Source organism: Calypte anna, chromosome 11 (assembly GCF_003957555.1).
Source record: "Calypte anna isolate BGI_N300 chromosome 11, bCalAnn1_v1.p, whole genome shotgun sequence".
NCBI classification, from domain to species: Eukaryota; Metazoa; Chordata; class Aves; order Apodiformes; family Trochilidae; genus Calypte; species Calypte anna.
The window spans coordinates 20,252,223-20,268,055 of NC_044257.1; the positions used below are offsets into that span (position 1 = coordinate 20,252,223).

Genomic DNA, 15,833 nt, shown 5'->3' on the forward strand with positions numbered 1-15,833 from the left:
AAGGAGGCAGGCAAGCGGTGACTAATCAGCATCTTGATCGCCTCAGAGAGGAGGCGGGCGCCCGAGCCTTGAAAACAAAGGAAAGCGGTCCCGGGGATGCTGGTGATGCCACGCCCTCGCGGCAATGGGATGGACGGTTGCTTAAGCGTCGCTGGCCAATCAGCGCCTCGGAAAGGTGGAGAACGAGAAGGCAGGAAAGCAGCGACCAATCAGCGCGTGTATCACCTCAAGAGGGAGGCGGGTGCACGAGAGGCGGAGGCAATGGGAGCCCCCCCTCCCCCAGGGCAGGCGGCCAATCAGCGAGCCGCGAACGTTTGGTGCTGCAGTGAGGTGATAAAATGGTGGCTGAGGGGGGGGCATGCGGAGGCAGCGCAGGGCTTCGGGAGGGGAGGGGGGAACCGGGAACAGCCAGAGGGGGTCTGCGGACACGGGGATACCCGGAGGGAGAGTGCGGGGATGGCTGCGGCGAAAAAAGGGGGTGGGGGGGGAAGAGCTCGGGGAGAGAAAATGGCAGCCGGAGAGAACATGTTGTCTCCCGGCACAGCGACGACGACTTGGATTCCTTGTCACTGGAGATGCAGCTGCACGGGCACAGGCGATTTGTGTGGGGCTCTGGGTGGTTGTGAGGCTGGGCATCAGTGTTCAAGAGCGGGGCGGAGCGATATGTGTTTGTGTGTGAACGTGAGCATAGGGTGGTAGAACAGTGTAGTAAGTGGGGAGGGGTAGGAGAGGTGAGCACGGGGTCGAAAAAGAGTGCAGTAAGGGGAGTGGTGACCATATGGTGTACAAAGAGTGCAGTAAGGGGGTTGGAAGGAGGGAGGTGAGTATATGGTGGAGAAAGTGTACAGAGAAGTGTCCATCACACACGTGGTGTGTCCGTACTCTGGTATGGGGGTTTAACAGAAAAAGGATGTATCCACACACAAAGCGTGGCAGGGCTTTTACACCTGGGTGTATGTCCACAAAGAAGGAGGTGGGACCTGAGCCCACAAAAGGGGCGTGATTGCACGGCAGAGCGTGTGGCTTGCGGCAGTAGAGGGAGGAGTCAGGGTAACAGATCCAGCTCTGCCATGGACCCCAGGTGGAACAGGTACTGGGGAAGTGGGGTTTGGAGGGGACGGGACACACACCAAGCCCTAGGGACAAGTGGGGACCCACACCAGACCAACAGTCACCTCTCCACTGGGCATCTCAGCTGCCTTACAGTCTCCCAAACTGCCACACACAGACCGCCAGTGCCCCGTGGGGTATCTTGGGTGCCGCACATGGGCCTGTCAGATGCCCTATAGTTTCCTAATCTGCCTCACAGAGACCCCCAGTGCCCCACAGGGCATTTTACTTCTCCCAGATGGGCCCTTCAGCTACTCTATTGTCCCCTAACCTGCCCCACACAGACCCCCAGTGCCTCACTGGTCATTTCAGCTGTCCCAGAGTCCCCCAGTCAAGCCCCTAAGGACCCCCAGTGCCCCAAAAGGCATTTTAACTGTCCCACATGGGCCCCTCATCTGCCCTATTGTCCCCTAACCTGCCCCATGCAGACCCCCAGTGCCCTATAGGACCTTTTAATTGCCCCACATGGTTCCCTCAGATGCCTTATAGTCCCCTAAGAAACTGCACACAGACCCCAGTGACCCATTGTGCATTTTAATTGTCCCACATGGTTCCCTCAGATTCGCCATAGTCCCTTAGCAAGCCCCACACAGACACCCAGTACCCCATGGTGCATTTTAGTTGTCCCAGATAGGCCCCTCAGCTGCCCTGTTGTCCCCTAACCTGCCCCACAAAGACCTCTAGTGCCCCATTGGACATATCAGGTGTCCCATAGTCATGGGTGAGTCGTGTATGGCTCCTGACAGGGGATTAACACAAAAGGGGTGTGTCCACACCCAAGTGGGTGGGTTTTGTACCACGTGCGGTGTGTGTCCATGTTCAGGATGGTGGGGATTAGTGTAAAAGGGGTATGTCCACATCAAAGGGGGTGGGGTTTTCACGTGGAGGGTGTGTCCAATATCAGGAGGGTGGGACTATACCCAGAGGGGGTGTGCCCACACCCAAAGTGTGTGGGGTTTGCAGCACACAGGGAGTGTTTTTTCCCAGTAATGCACCCCTTAATTCAAAGGGCTGGGGTGTGCATCACACGAGGAGTGTGTCCATATTGAGGTGGGCGTGGCTTAAGCCAAAGGAGGCATTTCCACAGCGATAAAGGTGACAGAGGAGGTATATCCACTCTTAAAAGGGTGGGGCTATACCCAAATGGGGTGGGTTTATTCCCAGGAGGGTGTGGCAAAGGGGGTTTGCTCACAAGTAAAAGGGGGTTGTCCATAGCTAAAAGGGGCAGGGTTTGCATTACAGAGGGTGTATCCTCTTATAGGACGGCGGGGTATACAGAGGGGGGTGTCCCTACCCAAAGCAGGTTGGGTTTGCACCACATGGGGTGTGTGACCATCCCAAAAGGGCTTAACCTGAAAGGGCTGTGTCCACACCAAAGCGTGCAGGCTTTCCATCACGTCGGGGGTGTCTGTGCCCAATGGGTGTGGGGTTCCATCATACATGGGGGGTTTATTCTCAGGACAACAGGGTTTAATGCAAAGTGGGTGTGTCTGCACCCAAAAAGGGCTAGGTTTCCATTACAGGAGAGGTGTCTACAAATAGGAGGGTGGGGCTTTACATGAAAGGGGGTGTGTCCACAGCTAAAGGGGATGGGGTTTGCACCACACAGGGGGTGTGTCCACTTAGAAGGGCGGGACTATAAGGAAAGGGAGTGGGAGGAGTTTTCATCACACAGGGGGTGTGTCCACTTATGAGGGAGGGGCTATGCAGAAAAAGGGTGTATCCACAGCCAAAGTGGGGGTGTGTCCATGTTCAGGAAGGTGGGGCTTAACAAAAGGGACGTGTCCACACCCAAGGGGTTGGGGTGTGCATCACGCAGGGAGTGTGTATTCATTGGAGGGTGGGGCTTAACGCAAAGGGGGCGTGTCCACAGCCAAAGAGGGCAGGGTTTGCCATCACACAGAGGGTGTGTCCAATCTCAGGAGGGCGGGACTATACCCAAAGGGGGGGGCATGTCCACATACAATAGGGGTAGGGCTTCCATGACAGAGGATATATCCACTGGTAGGAGGATGGAGCTATATGCAGAGGGTGGTGTCCACACCATAAGTAGGTTGGGTTTGGACAACAAAGGGTGTGTCCATACCAAAAGCGCAGGGTTTAACATAAAAGAGGTGTGTCCACAGCCAAAGTGTGTGGGGATTTAATCACGTGGGGGTGTGTCCCTGCTCAAAGGGGGTGGGGTTTGCATCACATAGGGAGTGTATAATATCAGGAGGGTGAGATTATAACGCAAAGAGGGGGTGTCCACACCCAAAGAGGGCGGGTTTACATCATACAGGAGTGTTTATTCCCAGGAGGGTGGGGCTTAATGCAAAGGGGGTGGGGTGTGCATCACACAGGAGGCATTTCCATGCACAAGAGTGCAGGGCTTAACATGAAAGGGACGTGTCTACTTCTAAGAGGGCAACCCTTAAAGCAAAGGGGAGTGTTCACACCCAAGGGGGAGTGGGGTTTTACTCACACAAGGGATGTGTCCATGCCCTAAAAGGTGGGGGTAAACCTGAAGGGACCATATCCACACCCAAAAAAGGCAGGTTTTTTTATCACACGGGGGGCACCCAAAGGGTGGGGCTTAATCCGGAAAGAGCATATCCACACCCCAAGGGGGTGGTGGTTTGTTTTTTACACCAGAGGGGTTGCCCGCACACAACAAGGGGGCACGACTTCCACATCTTGGGGTGCATCTCCTTGGAGGGAGCGGGGTTTTTACACAGAGGGGTGGGTGAATGAGATGTGTAGGCACGGGTTGTGTCACGCAGGGAAGCGTGTCCACACCCTAGAGGGGGCGGGGCCTTTTCCCCCCCGGGGTATGTCCACAGAGAATTGGGTGGTACATGTGTCCATAAAAGGGGTGTGCCTGCACAGCACTGGGCATTGCTTGGGGCAGCAGAGGGAGATGCTGAGGTAACGGAGATCCTGCTCTGACATGGACCCCAGATGGAACAGGTACTGGGGGAGTAGGTTGGGGTCACTTGTGGGGCTGTGTCAGGGTCATTTGTGCATCACTGTGGGACAGGGGGATCCCTGACCATTTTTTCTGTCCCCCAGAACTGGAGTTAGATTTGTGAGGCTGCTGCCCCACAGCTTTCAAGGGGGCCTGGCCTGCCTGACCAGTGGCTACTCCAGGCTTCAGTGAGCGTGACCCACAACTGCCTGCCTGTCCCATACATACAGCTGTGCCCCATAGATTTCATCATGTACACTCATTGACCCCTTCCTATGACATCATCACTATGCCTCGTGACATCACTGCACTTTTCCCAGGGCCAGTCTACCTCCTCCTGGTTTTGTACTATGAGGTGGGTTTGGAAGGAGAAATCTAAGTAGAAATATCTTTAACAAATAAAATAAATAAAAGAAACTTACTTGTGTGTGCTTGTAGGAGGAGAGCAGAGGAGCAGGCCTGCGTGGGATAGAGGAGTGCTGCAGATTTCCTGGCATTCACCCTGAAGAAGAACAAAGAGTTGTAAATAACTTGAAGGAATTTGCCATCTGGATGATGTTATGTCCTGGTACCCAGTGTCTCTGGTGGGAACAGGTAGATAAGGTTTTATGTTAGTAGAAAGAGCACTTTGAGGTGTAAATTGTAGATCAATCAATAGATATCAGGATACTATGTAAGTCTTGCCAGCCACACAATAAACGATTCTGATCGTGCACAGCAATTGGGGTCCGTGCCTTCATGTCTTCCATCATGTCCTCATTTAAAAAAACTTGAAAATGCAATTAAGGATATGAAATGTAAAAGAGAAAGATAATAAAAAAACCAACCAAACCCAGCTGTGACTCCAAGATCTGCGTAGGTATGAAAATGAGAAATAGGACAGAGGAGTTAACTGGAGATTGGAGAGGTGTAAAATGAGAAGTGAATATTTTTGTGTTTCAACAGTATCAAATTTAGTTCCCCCTCCCCAGCCTCCATGTGATGCCCCGTCCCAGCTGCATCATGTCCCCACGCCCCCTCTAGTCTTGTCCCCATCCCCCCATGGGTGTGGCCGCACCTCTGCTCAGGTTGTGTCTTGGTCCCGGGCTCCCTGTACTTGTCTTGTGCCCACCTGAGTGTCTCCACCCCCTGGGGTGCGGTGGCTCTGACCCCCTGATCTGGTCCAGAATCCTCTGCATGATTCTGTCTGCCCTGTGTGTGGCCACGCCTCTGATCTTGACCACACCCCTCTGTTTGGCTCCACCCTCTGCTCTGGGAGGTTTCTCTGAGCCTGACCACGCCCCCATGCATCTCTGCCCACCTCAGGCTTGTCGCAGCCCCCCTGACTGTGACCCCGCCCTCCCACACGTGCCTACACTCCATTGCCTTTGCCCCGCCCCATCGGTGACTCGATGATGCTCTGTAGCAGCACTGATAACGGCTTGGTTCCCTGCCCATTCTTGTCATTGTGGTCCTGTCCTTCTACTCTTCCCCCACGGTTGTGGACTTGCCCTTCTTTCCCACCCCTCACCCTTTTGCTCTCGCTTATTCTCTTTCCTTAATTTCTCTGCCTCAGTTCAGGCTCTGAGCCTTGTTCCCAACTTTGCTGGGATTTCTGAGGAGTCTAAATGAACATTTTCCTGCTTTCAGAGTGCCCTGGGGGGGTGTTGGCAGCCCCTGGGGACAGAGCTCCCAGCTGTGGCAGGAGCAGGGGATGATGTTCTCTGAAGGGCTTCAGCTGGGGCTGGGGTAGCCCAGGTGTGGCCAGTCAGGTTGATGAGGGGGCTTTCCCAATGGATTGTGGGAAGGGCAGTGGGGCGGGGCCCAGGGTATATAAGCCCTCACCTCTACTTAGGGGCTCAGTTTGCTCAGGGGCTGTGTTGTGCTTGGAGCTCTACTGAGTGAGAGGAGCAGGAGTGGTGGCTTCTGGTGGGTGCAGTAGTTTGCTCTGTCTTGGTATTTTTTGGTTCCCCAAATGGCTGCAGTGTTACACTCTGGAATGAGAGGGTAAGTGGAACACCCAGAGGCTCTTTGGAGGAGTTCAGCATTCTGAAAGAGGTTAGTGTTTACTGATGTGGGACTAATTGGTGTTACTGTTGGATGGAATTCCTTCATGGCACATAATAAAGAGGAACCCTGTGGCTACAGGAACATCCCAGCCCATTGATGTTGCTTTCTTTGTTCATCATGGCTTCAGGTGCCCAGCCCTCTCAAAAACAAATGGAGGATGGAAGTGAAGAAAGAAATGAGTGTGAGGAAGGGCTGGGCAGGTGGGGCAAAGCCACTTGCAAGGGTGGCAGGCAGATGGGCGAGGGGCCAAGGTAAAGGACTGAGCAGGAGGTGGACACCACAGCGGACTGCCTGTTGTTTAAGGCAATATCTTGGCATGTGGTTTTCCTTTGACTTCTGCAGGCACCACGCAGCATCAGAGGGACAAAGGCACCTGCCTAGGAGCGGCTGAAGAAGGTGAGATGGTTGGGGACTTGCTCACCCAGAGATTTTATGTCAACTCGGTTAAGCATTTCCTTTTGTTTTTGCAGGTGCTGCATGTGCCACCTTTGGAGCCGGAAGAGCGCTGGAGGTGAGACGGGATGGTAACAAGGAGGCTCGATCTTGCAAGCAGGAGAGTAATTTTGTGTGTCCTGGTATTTCAGGTGCCAGAAGCAATGGTGGCCACAACGTGTGTGGAAGAAGCTGAGCAGGGCAAGTCGGGGGTTATGAGGAGCTTGTGGAAGAGGTTGGTATTTATCCAATTTCTGTTGGTACTGCCGTTTGTTATTGCAGATGATGAGGAGGAACTTGGTGGTATTGGGAAGATTCCCGTCAGCCGATGCGGGTTAATTTTTTGTCCAGTGCTTCAGAGCCCCAGCCGTTTGAAAGTTAAGTGAAAGGGACAATGGTTGGGGAGGGTCTGTGTAGAGACATCAAGACTAGGAATCTCAGTGTTGGGTTTTAAAGTTACTGTAGGGGAGTGGGCTGTCCAGAAGCGGTCCCCTTTGGGTGGTTGATGGGAGCCTGTCTCTCTCTGGCATGATGCTAGCAAGTTTCAGGAACTGAATGAGTATTGGGGGTGAGGTGGTAGTGCAGGGCTCGTGGAGCTAGTGTGTTCTCTCAAGCACAACAATAGTTAATAGTTTTTTTTTGCTTTTTAGGTGCCCAGAATGATGATATGTACAGTGTCCCACTCTAGAAAGCATGGGTGAGTGGGACCCCACAGGGCTCTTCTGTAAAGCTGGGTTATTCAGAAGAGAATGGGGCTGGCCGATGTTAGTTATTGCTGGATATTCTGGTAGGTGTTCTGGTGTTGTGGTTATGTTATGTGGTTTTCTGGTTTGTTTATTTTGATATGGTTTTGTAATATGATTTTTTTTTATTCTTTTAAAAAATTTTTGAAGTTATTTATTTTAAATGCATATGGTGAAGGGGAACCTTGGAAGTTGAGAATTATCCTGAGCTGCTCCTGTCTATTTTCCTGGCTAACCACAACTTTGGAGAGCCAGTCCTCTGAAGGATAAGTTGAGGGACCAGTGGTGTAGAGGGGTCAAGCCTGGTGGGAGTTGTGGAATGGGTTTTGAAGTTAGCGTAGGGGAGAGGGCAGTCTGGGAGCAGGCTCCTTTGGTCTGGCGAAGGAAGCGGGTTAATTTCTAATGCAATGCCAGCGTGGGCAGGGCAGCTCCAGCCTTGGTGTGTGGTGGTGTGTAGTTTGTGTTGTGTGTCTTTGTCTTAGAGCTTCCTCGGGCCTTGATGTCCTCTCGGAGCAGGTCCCACATCTCTGGCATCATCCTTGGCAGGCCTTTACTCATCAACAAAGAGCTAGTCAGCAGCATCGTCTTCTTGCGTGACAAGTTTGAAGCGCAGATAGGTCTTTCATCAGGGAAGTTTCCTGTTGGTTATCTTCTGAAACATCATTGCCAATGGCATCAGCATCATCTCTGGTCATGGATTTTCCCAGAGTGGGACTTTGTTCCCTGCATCCTTCCATCCTCGGGTCTTGAAGCCCAGGTTCTTGGGCATCCCTTGGTTCATTCCCTCATTTTGCAGTTGCATTGCTGTAGGTCTTTTTGCTCAACAGTCTTGGATCTTGGATATATTCTCCTTGCTTGGTATTCTCTTGAGACCGAATCTCATGATTTGAAGGACTTTGTCTTGAATTGGTCTGAGTGTTTGGCTTGGAGCTGCCCTTCCCAGAGCTGTAGGGTCAGGGTTTGTTGGAAGAGCCATAACTGAATAGTTCAGCTGTTGGGCAGCGTTCCAGTGACTTGTGTAACACTGTTTTTCAGATCCCGTGTGATGAGGATGTACATGAAAGAGCTGGAGGATAGAAGAGTGCAATCCAAAGGTTAGTCAGTGTTTGGTGTTGGAGTGAAGGTCCCTCTCCTGGCTACCTGACCATTACGGTTGGTTTGTCCATTTGAAGGTGAGAGCAGCCAACGAAACGGAGTATCTGTTCTGGCAAGGTGAGCAACGGCTGTTGTGCTGAAGGAGCAGTTACTTCTCAGGTGTTTTATTGCCGTTGAAGGCATTGGCATTGCCTGTTTTTTGTGTTTTACAGGTGTCCTCTGAACCTACTTTTGGCTTCCCACAAGGATGGCAGGCAGCAGATGGGTGAGAGGCTGAGGTAAAGGTGAAGGAGGTGGACATCACAGTGGACTGGCTGTTGTTGTTGGAGGCACTACCTCAGTATGTGCCCTTTACTTTGACTTTTGCAGGTGCCACAACCCTCCTTGGAGGGACAAAGACACACGTTTAGGAACGGTTGGAGAAGGTGAGATGGTGGTGGGCTGGGTCAGCTATGTATTTTACATCAAGTCGCTTAAACATTTCCTTTTGTTTTTGCAGGCGCTGTGCATGCCACCTTTGGAATCGGATGAACGTTGAAGTTGAGCTCAGTTGGTAGCGAAGGGGTGTCTTGGGGCTGGTGACTTCTGATCAGCAGAACAGGAACTATTTCTCTTGGTGTTTCAGGTGCCCCAAGCAATGATGGCAATGGCATTCAACTCTGGAATGAGAAGGTGCGTGGTATACCATGGGGCCTCCTTGAGGAGGTGAGTGCAGTGGAAGTGGTGTGTGTTAGCTTAGATGGGACTTGTGCCAGCGCTGTCTGTGACATGTGGGTTGTGTTTTTTCCTTTTCTGTGTATAGGGGATGAAGAGGAACCGTGCGACTGGAAGCACATCCCAGTCAAACAATGTGGTTTTTTTTTCATTACTGACCGTGGCTTTGTGCTGCTGTCACTCTTGAAGATAATTTGAGGGCCCAGGGGTGGGTGGGGAAGGGGCTGAGCAGAGGAGTCGAGGTTGGGAATTGCAGGTGGTGTTTTGAAGCTAGTGTAGTGGAGAGGGCTGTCTGAGAGCAGCCCCTTTTGGGTGGGTGAAGGGAACAGGTTACTTTCCAGTGTGATTCTAGCACGGGCAGGGCAGCTCCAGCCTTGGTGTGTGGGGTTGTGTGTTTTGTGCTGTCCTTGTTGTCTTAGAGCTTCCCCAGGCCTTGATGGTCCTCTGTGTCCTCACAGAGTGAGTCCCACGTCTTGGGCATCATTCCTGCAAAGCCTTTCCTGCTCAGCACGGTGCTAATCAGCAGTGTGTTATTCCGCATGACAAGTCTAAATTGCAGGTCGGTCTCTTGACTTGGAAATTTCCTGATGGTCGTCTTCTGCAATGTCAGTCTCAATTGCATTCTCATCTGATCTCTGTCCATCCCGTTTCCCTGAACAGGACTCATTCCCCACATCCTCGCATCATCGGGTTTTGAATGCGGCTTCTCGGGCATCCGTTGCTTCGTTCCCTCGCTTTGCAGACACATCTCTGTAGGTCTTATTGCCCAAAAGTCTTGGATTCCAGAGTCCCTCACAGGACAAGTCAGTAATATTGAACATCATCCCCAGGGTGTGGAACACATTTAGGCATCATCATTATAGTGCCATCTGGATCCTTCTTTTCTTGCATCTTGCAAATTTCTTGGTGCGTGTCTTTTGTAATCTTCTTTATGAAAGAATGAGCATCTCTGGTCATAAGTTTTCCACATCTGCAACCTTGTCTCTGCATCCTTAGGTCTTGTTGCTAGTGTTCTTGCACACCTGTTATGTTATTTGAAGAGTAATTATTGTAACTAGTAGTGTTCCATGACACTTGATATCAGCATTGGGCCTTCTTGCCTCACCTGTGCATCACTGGCCAACTTCTTGGAGCCCAGAGTAATTCTTGTTGAGACTCTTCTCTTAAAGTTGAATCTTGTAATTTGCAGTGGTGTGTCTTGGGTTGGTCTGTGTTCGTGTGTTTGGCCTGGAGCTGCTTTGCCCAGAGTGTAGAGTTGGGGATACTGAAGAGCCATAAAGGTCTCTGGTGTTGTTTGTGTGCCTTGGGTTTTCAGGCCACAAATGTACAGTGATCTTAAGTGGAGCAGCCATAGTTAGGCTGGGTGGGCAGTTGCTTTGCTGTTTGAAGGTGATGGGACCCTCATGAAAGGGTTTTTTCCTGTGCAGTGCAGGAGATTGACCCTCTCAGTAGTTAATGGTTAGGGTTAGGGTACGGGTATGTGTATGGGTTTAAAGGTTTCGGGCTGTCTTTATTATTGGCATGAGGGTAGTAGTACTCTAGATGGGTTTCCTAACTGGGATGGAGATATCTGGAATTGTCTGTCCATTGTTCAACATGTTCAGTGACTTTTGTAATACTTTCTTTCAGATGCAAAGGACAAATATGCGCTTGTAAGAAGAAATGAGGGAGCAGAGTGCAGTCAGGTCAGTCAGTGTGTAGTGTCAGAGGGATATTGTGCTTTTGGTAGCTACCTGATTACAGTGTGTGTTTAACTCATTTTGAAGGTAGAAGTAGTAAGCAAAGTGGGATAGTCACTGAAGGTGATTGGGGTGAAGTGAGTGATGACTAGTGGGCCCAAACAGTAGTTATTTTTCAGGTGTGTGTGTTGTTGAAGTTAGAAGCATCAGGTGATATTTATAGGTTTTATTGTAGCCACCATGTGACAATAAGAAAATTTCAGAGGCTGGCTATGCAAACTGCCAAGGTAAAGGAGTAAGAGATGGGAACTGTTTCAGGCAGGGTGCTGTTTGAGGCAGCATCTTGGTACATTCCTTTTGTTTTTTTGCAAATATTGTAAGCAGGGACAAAGCTGCTAACTATAGCAAGTAGTCCAAGCTAAGGTCAGTGTCAAAGGGCAGAGAATAATACTCGGTGAAGCTGTTACTTTTTTGCATGAACTTTGTAGGCCACTTTTGGGTCTGGATGAGAATTTGAGGTGAGCTGGGGTAGTAGTGAGGATGAACATGGAGCTGGTGACTTCCTTCAAGTATAACAGTCATTTTGTCTCTTAGTGTAGCTTGGGTTCCACAAACAATGACAGATGCAGTATCTGGCATTGGATGGGTACAGAGCAGGTGAGGGTAAGCCCAGGGTGCTAATCACAGAATTACCTCTATTAGAAAAGACCTTCAAGATCATGGAGTCCAACCATTAACCTAACACTGACAAGAACTTAAGCCATATCCCTAAGTGCTATTTTTATATGACTTGAGGGTTGTCTTTAGGGATGATGAGTACTTCAAGGGATGGTGAAGGAGGTTGTTGCAGAAGAGGTTTGTCAACCCATGGGATTCCTCTGGATGCTTCCTGCTGGCATTCTGCTTTGTGGAAGATGAAGACAAGTCTGGTGATTGCAGAAATATACCAGCTACCTGATGTGCCTTTTCTTGAGGAAGGAATCTGATCCCTGGCCTGCTGCAAGCTAAGCTGGGAGACCAGGAACAACTGCCTTACAGCATGAATATTGATATAAGATGGGAAGAAAGAGTCCAAACCAGAAATGCCTCTCATTCAAAGATGTTGCGTTTTGGAAACTCCCCATCAGAGCAGATCCCAACAGAGTCTGTGGAAATCACCAGCAACAAGACTCTTTCCTCGTTCAAAAAAAGGAGAAAGTAATTCTCAAGATGGAAGCACAGCACATCTTTCTCAAGTTGATGGTGTTTCTGGTTTTGTGGTTCACAATTGCAGCAGTTGAGATGATGATGAAAATGCATTCCTCTGCATGTTTTGGTACATCCAGATGTATTAACAAATCAGAGTCCTTTTTGGTAACCTTATATATTGCAGCACGAGGGATTTGTTTGACTCCTGCAGTTTTACCCTCTTTTCTCTCCATTATCCTTCAAAAATTAAAGCCAAACAGTTATCTCAGATTTTTTTGTATCATAAATGTAACAAAAACTTAGTTGTATGACATACAAACTGCATTGTTTAGACTTTAACAGCCCCATAATGCTTTTTATCTCCTATGTTACCTAGTTTAGTTAATTATCTATTCTAAATCTTTGCACAGAGAGACAGCTGGATGCTGCAGGTATCTTTTGCTGGTGTTTTGCTGGAGTGCTCTGAAGTACTATGTTTCTGTCTCCCTCTAAATGGGATATTTCCCTGGTGGTTTGGTAGCATCTTCTTTGGGTAGCCATCCCTCCCAGACGCACAACACGCAAAAAATTCCTGTTCAAATTATCCCTGTGTTTGAGATAGAAAATGTAATGGTATCAGTTAACAGTTGTACAAATTACATGAATGCAGAAAGGAAGTGAAATAGTTGCCTATAGAAGTATTTAAATAGGATATTTATTAACACGTGGACACCTCATGAGCAGATGGTGAATTTATTTTTTTTTCTTTCAGGAGTAATTTTTTCCTTTCAGCTGTGCTATCTAAGCAGGTTGCAGGGCCGCTACTGCTGCAGTATGTGTGTGTAGGTGTCTCTTGTGATACAAGTAGAGGCAGCCATACAGGGTTCTCTACCCCAGCAGTGGAATAAGGAAGGATGGAAGCTTTTTCTGCCCCCAGCAAGAGTGTTACTTTGTTACGAATGTGATGACAAATCATGCCCAATAGTCCTCATACATGTGTTTTAATCACTGGGGTTACAGTGGGGAGGGGTAAAGGGCTGTGAGGGCTGTCATGCTGTCTGGGGTAGAGGTGAGGGGGGATTGTGGGACCGGGAGGGATGGGTGACATTTTGCTCCAGGGAGTATGTGTGAGTGTATCAAAGCTGATCTATAGGTCAAAGCAGATATTATATGTGTAAATGGGTATTTAAATGCTTGCTGGCTTGCTGCCAGACACCAGTCCTCCAGCAACTGGAAACAGCCTGTGAAGCAGCCAAACATGCTCTCTCTTTTGGACCTTTAGAAACCAGATGTCCCCAATTACTCAGCTGCACTCTGTTCTTTTTTGTCCTCCTGTAACTAGAAGCAGTCAGCTGCTCACTGTTCTCCCTTTTGGTCCTCCATCAAGAAGGTAAGGTGGGGCTTAATGGAGAAGTAATGGGGAAATTCTGATTGGACATAACTTCATTTTTCATTGTGTGGACAGTAAAAGCTTGGAATGGCCTCCTAGCAGAGGTGGTAGATTCCCCCCCCCCCCCCATCCGTTGTAGAAAGTGTTAAGACATTGAATCCATAGTATTATGTAGAGATATGGACCAGATGCTCTTTGAGGGCCCCTTCCAACACAACTCATTAAATGCATCTATGAAGTAAGAGAGAAAATTGAGAGGTTTTGGCAAAGATCAGAGGGTCTCCCAAATGGTTTGTTTCTACGCTCAGGGGCCATTGGCAGTTCCTGGGGACAACGCGGATTCCAAACTTCTAGTTTGTCGGATTGCCGGAGACTCATTTGTAGTTTTCCGCTAAAAAGATGGCCGACTTCCGGTGACAAAATGGCCGACTTCCGGAGACTCGTTTGTAGTTTTTTTGCTTAAAAAGATGGCCGACTTCCGGAGACAAAATGGCCGACTTCCGGAGACTCGTTTGTAGTTTTTTGCTAAAAAAGATGGCCGACTTCCGGTGACAAAATGGCCGACTTCCGGAGACTCATTTGTAGTTTTTTGCTAAAAAAGATGGCCGACTTCCGGTGACAAAATGGCCGACTTCCGGAGACTCGTTTGTAGTTTTTTGCTAAAAAAGATGGCCGACTTCCGGTGACAAAATGGCCGACTTCCGGAGACTCGTTTGTAGTTTTTTGCTAAAAAAGATGGCCGACTTCCGGTGACAAAATGGCCGACTTCCGGAGACTCGTTTGTAGTTTTTTTGCTAAAAAAGATGGCCGACTTCCGGTAACAAAATGGCCGACTTCCGGAGACTCGTTTGTAGTTTTTTGCTAAAAAAGATGGCCGACTTCCGGTGACAAAATGGCCGACTTCCGGAGACTCATTTGTAGTTTTTCCCTAAAAAGATGGCCGACTTCCGGTGACAAAATGGCCGACTTCCGGAGACTCATGTGTAGTTTGTCGCTAAAAAGATGCCCGACTGCCGGTCACTGGTTTTGTATCTTCTTATATTAAGTGCGCGGCAGTGTGCATTGGGGTGTTCAATTCTTAGCACACGTCGCACTGTTTGGTTTTTAGAGACAGCGCATCTGACACGTATGACCAATCCCAACCCTGTATGTCAGGTAACAAGGGAAAAGTGTGAGTTTGCAGAAATGAACAGCAGGGTGATTTGAAATTGACAGAAGAGGCTGAACAAAAGGTTTTGTATTTACGATCCTCACAAATAAGGAGAAGAGGTCTCAAACATATATGTAAATGGATTACACAGAACTTGGAGCCCAGGGGAGAAAATTACCAGAAGCAGAAAACAACTACACTTTGAGAATTATTAGCATGTTTTTGGGCTGCGCTAGAACTAGAACAACTCACAATAGGACATAGAGGGGCTCTGCCTGCCATAATTCCTGTCATGCAATGGGTCAAATATATTCAAGATAGAGCCAAAGTCAGAGTCTATGATGTGGCTGCCTTCCACTAGCAGCTAGCCACTGCCCCCCATGAGTAATCAAGAACTAAACCCTGATTTTGCAGTAAAAAATAAATCTTGAATGAGGTTTGGAAAAACCTTGGATCTATTATCTCATCCTGAGACAGGGCTAACTTGGTTTACTGGGAGATCAGCTAAGTATGTAGGAGGAAAATGGCTTGTGAAAGCAGTTGCTTACCCTCCCCATTCTGAGAAATTTTTTTGAAACTGTGAGAGTGTAAAAGCAGCCAATATGCTGAATTGTCTGGGAAGATATTTTAGGTAACCACCTGTAAGATGTCTAGGGGAGATAGTTTACACAACGCTATGATCTGCAACTTGGGCCCCAGCCAGGCCCTGGTTTCAGTCATTAGGGGGCATAAGACCAGATGTTTTCACATTAAGAAAAGCACAAGTCCTTCGGACTAGCAGCAATGGGATACTCAAACTGGACCCTTTCTGGGGTCCTCACGTACAAGAGGATGCACCGTGTAGGATTTCCCAACTGCTGGGAAGGGTTCTCCATGTCCTCATAACAACCAGGGCTCCCCAGTAACCGCAGATCCAGTCAAAGTCAAATCATTATGGCAATCAGCGACGCATCTTTCTTACTCGCTATTGCTGCACGTTATAGTAACAATTAGATGAGTTGCTGTGTTTTGCTTTGACTTTGCTATTGCACTTCAGTTTTGTTGTATTAAATGGTATGAGAACAAGTGCAGAAACAAACATCAGTAAGTATAAACTAATTTTTTATTTGGGTGCCTGTGTCTTTTGCGCTGACCCCACCCATTTGGCAAAATATCATATTAAGTAGCAGATGTCATAGAAATCTAGTAAAAGCATTGCCACGTGAAACACTAAGGACAGACTAATAGAATAGCAGTGCAGCAAGCCCCTCCCCGCTTGAGAGTCACATAAGTCACAGAACATGGAGCCGGCAAAATGAAAGCTGAATTTCAGGAACCAGAGTTCCATATGGAGACCAGGAAGCAAATGGATCAATCT

General features: G+C 48.9%; 1 long non-coding RNA gene across 1 annotated transcript in view; it reads left to right on the top strand.

The window, feature by feature from the left end:
• The first annotated feature begins 10,714 nt into the window (after positions 1–10,714).
• The window catches only part of LOC115598932, a 33,437-nt gene continuing 28,318 nt past the window's right edge, over positions 10,715–15,833 (top strand). The window contains exons 1-2 of the long non-coding RNA XR_003988022.1: positions 10,715–10,775; positions 13,324–13,326. This is a non-coding gene — a long non-coding RNA (uncharacterized LOC115598932). The remainder of the gene's footprint in view (positions 10,776–13,323; positions 13,327–15,833) is intronic.